We start from the raw sequence: 3,956 nt of genomic DNA on the forward strand, positions 1-3,956 counted from the left end.
AGTGTGAAGCACACAGTGTCCTCACTGTCACAGCTCAGTGTGAAGCACAGTGTCCTCACTGTCACAGCTCAGTGTGAAGCACAGTGTCCTCACTGTCACAGCTCAGTGTGAAGCACAGTGTCCTCACTGTCACAGCTCAGTGTGAAGCACACAGTGTCCTCACTGTCACAGCTCAGTGTGAAGCACAGTGTCCTCACTGTCACAGCTCAGTGTGAAGCACACAGTGTCTTCACTGTCACAGCTCAGTGTGAAGCACAGTGTCCTCACTGTCACAGCTCAGTGTGAAGCACACAGTGTCCTCACTGTCACAGCTCACTGTGAAGCACACAGTGTCCTCACTGTCACAGCTCAGTGTGAAGCACAGTGTCCTCACTGTCACAGCTCAGTGTGAAGCACACAGTGTCCTCACTGTCACAGCTCAGTGTGAAGCACACAGTGTCCTCACTGTCACAGCTCAGTGTGAAGCACAGTGTCCTCACTGTCACAGCTCAGTGTGAAGCACAGTGTCCTCACTGTCACAGCTCAGTGTGAAGCACACAGTGTCCTCACTGTCACAGCTCAGTGTGAAGCACAGTGTCCTCACTGTCACAGCTCAGTGTGAAGCACACAGTGTTCTCACTGTCACAGCTCAGTGTGAAGCACAGTGTCCTCACTGTCACAGCTCAGTGTGAAGCACACAGTGTCCTCACTGTCACAGCTCAGTGTGAAGCACAGTGTCCTCACTGTCACAGCTCAGTGTGAAGCACAGTGTCCTCACTGTCACAGCTCAGTGTGAAGCACACAGTGTCCTCACTGTCACAGCTCAGTGTGAAGTACAGTGTCCTCACTGTCACAGCTCAGTGTGAAGCACACAGTGTCCTCACTGTCACAGCTCAGTGTGAAGCACACAGTGTCCTCACTGTCACATCTCAGTGTGAAGCACAGTGTCCTCACTGTCACAGCTCAGTGTGAAGCACAGTGTCCTCACTGTCACAGCTCAGTGTGAAGCACAGTGTCCTCACTGTCACAGCTCAGTGTGAAGCACACAGTGTCCTCACTGTCACAGCTCAGTGTGAAGCACAGTGTCCTCACTGTCACAGCTCAGTGTGAAGCACACAGTGTCCTCACTGCCACAGCTCAGTGTGAAGCACAGTGTCCTCACTGTCCCAGCTCAGTGTGAAGCAGTGTCCTCACTGTCACAGCTCAGTGTGAAGCACAGTGTCCTCACTGTCACAGCTCAGTGTGAAGCACAGTGTCCTCACTGTCACAGCTCAGTGTGAAGCACACAGTGTCCTCACTGTCACAGCTCAGTGTGAAGCACACAGTGTCCTCACTGTCACAGCACAGTGTGAAGCACACAGTGTCCTCACTGTCACAGCTCAGTGTGAAGCACAGTGTCCTCACTGTCACAGCTCAGTGTGAAGCACACAGTGTCCTCACTGTCACAGCTCAGTGTGAAGCACAGTGTCCTCACTGTCACATCTCAGTGTGAAGCACAGTGTCCTCACTGTCACAGCTCAGTGTGAAGCACAGTGTCCTCACTGTCACAGCTCAGTCTGAAGCACAGTGTCCTCACTGTCACAGCTCACTGTGAAGCACAGTGTCCTCACTGTCACAGCTCAGTGTGAAGCACAGTGTCCTCACTGTCACAGCTCAGTCTGAAGCACAGTGTCCTCACTGTCACAGCTCAGTGTGAAGCACACAGTGTCCTCACTGTCACAGCTCAGTGTGAAGCACAGTGTCCTCACTGTCACAGCTCAGTGTGAAGCACACAGTGTCCTCACTGTCACAGCTCAGTGTGAAGCACACAGTGTCCTCACTGTCACAGCTCAGTGTGAAGCACACAGTGTCCTCACTGTCACAGCTCAGTGTGAAGCACACATTGTCCTCACTGTCACAACTCAGTGTGAAGCACACAGTGTCCTCATTGTCACAGCTCAGTGTGAAGCACAGTGTCCTCACTGTCACAGCTCAGTGTGAAGCACACAGTGTCCTCACTGTCACAGCTCAGTGTGAAGCACACAGTGTCCTCACTGTCACAGCTCAGTGTGAAGCACAGTGTCCTCACTGTCACAGCTCAGTGTGAAGCACAGTGTCCTCACTGTCACAGCTCAGTGTGAAGCACAGTGTCCTCACTGTCACAGCTCAGTGTGAAGCACAGTGTCCTCACTGTCACAGCTCAGTGTGAAGCACAGTGTCCTCACTGTCACAGCTCAGTGTGAAGCACAGTGTCCTCACTGTCACAGCTCAGTGTGAAGCACACAGTGTCCTCACTGTCACAGCTCAGTGTGAAGCACACAGTGTCCTCACTGTCACAGCTCAGTGTGAAGCAGTGTCCTCACTGTCACAGCTCAGTGTGAAGCACAGTGTCCTCACTGTCACAGCTCAGTGTGAAGCACACAGTGTCCTCACTGTCACAGCTCAGTGTGAAGCACAGTGTCCACACTGTTACAGCTCAGTGTGAAGCACAGTGTCCTCACTGTCACAGCTCAGTGTGAAGCACAGTGTCCTCACTGTCACAGCTCAGTGTGAAGCACAGTGTCCTCACTGTCACAGCTCAGTGTGAAGCACAGTGTCCTCACTGTCACAGCTCAGTGTGATGCACACAGTCTCCTCACTGTCACAGCTCAGTGTGAAGCACACAGTGTCCTCACTGTCACAGCTCAGTGTGAAGCACAGTGTTCTCACTGTCACAGCTCAGTGTGAAGCACAGTGTCCTCACTGTCACAGCTCAGTGTGAAGCACACAGTGTCCTCACTGTCACAGCTCAGTGTGAAGCACAGTGTTCTCACTGTCACAGCTCAGTGTGAAGCAGTGTCCTCACTGTCACAGCTCAGTGTGAAGCACACAGTGTCCTCACTGTCACAGCTCAGTGTGAAGCACACAGTGTCCTCACTGTCACAGCTCAGTGTGAAGCACAGTGTCCTCACTGTCACAGCTCAGTGTGAAGCACAGTGTTCTCACTGTCACAGCTCAGTGTGAAGCACAGTGTCCTCACTGTCACAGCTCAGTGTGAAGCACAGTGTCCTCACTGTCACAGCTCAGTGTGAAGCACACAGTGTCCTCACTGTCACAGCTCAGTGTGAAGCACAGTGTTCTCACTGTCACAGCTCAGTGTGAAGCACAGTGTCCTCACTGTCACAGCTCAGTGTGAAGCACAGTGTCCTCACTGTCACAGCTCAGTGTGAAGCACACAGTGTCCTCACTGTCACAGCTCAGTGTGAAGCACAGTGTCCTCACTGTCACAGCTCAGTGTGAAGCACACAGTGTCTTCACTGTCACAGCTCAGTGTGAAGCACACAGTGTCTTCACTGTCACAGCTCAGTGTGAAGCACAGTGTCCTCACTGTCACAGCTCAGTGTGAAGCACAGTGTCCTCACTGTCACAGCTCAGTGTGAAGCACCGTGTCCTCACTGTCACAGCTCAGTGTGAAGCACACAGTGTCCTCACTGTCACAGCTCAGTGTGAAGCACAGTGTCCTCACTGTCACAGCTCAGTGTGAAGCACACAGTGTCCTCACTGTCACAGCTCAGTGTGAAGCACACAGTGTCCTCACTGTCACAGCTCAGTGTGAAGCACCAGTGTCCTCACTGTCACAGCTCAGTGTGAAGCACACAGTGTCCCTCACTGTCACAGCTCACTGTGAAGCACACAGTGTCCTCACTGTCACAGCTCACTGTGAAGCACACAGTGTCCTCACTGTCACAGCTCAGTGTGAAGCACACAGTGTCCTCACTGTCACAGCTCAGTGTGAAGCACAGTGGCCTCACTGTCACAGCTCAGTGTGAAGCACACAGTGTCCTCACTGTCACAGCTCAGGGTGAAGCACACAGTGTCCTCACTGTCACAGCTCAGTGTGAAGCACAGTGTCCTCACTGTCACAGCTCAGTGTGAAGCACAGTGTCCTCACTGTCACAGCTCAGTGTGAAGCACACAGTGTCCTCACTGTCACAGCTCAGTGTGAAGCACACAGTGTC

Source organism: Scyliorhinus torazame, chromosome 9 (assembly GCF_047496885.1).
Source record: "Scyliorhinus torazame isolate Kashiwa2021f chromosome 9, sScyTor2.1, whole genome shotgun sequence".
Classification (NCBI taxonomy): Eukaryota; Metazoa; Chordata; class Chondrichthyes; order Carcharhiniformes; family Scyliorhinidae; genus Scyliorhinus; species Scyliorhinus torazame.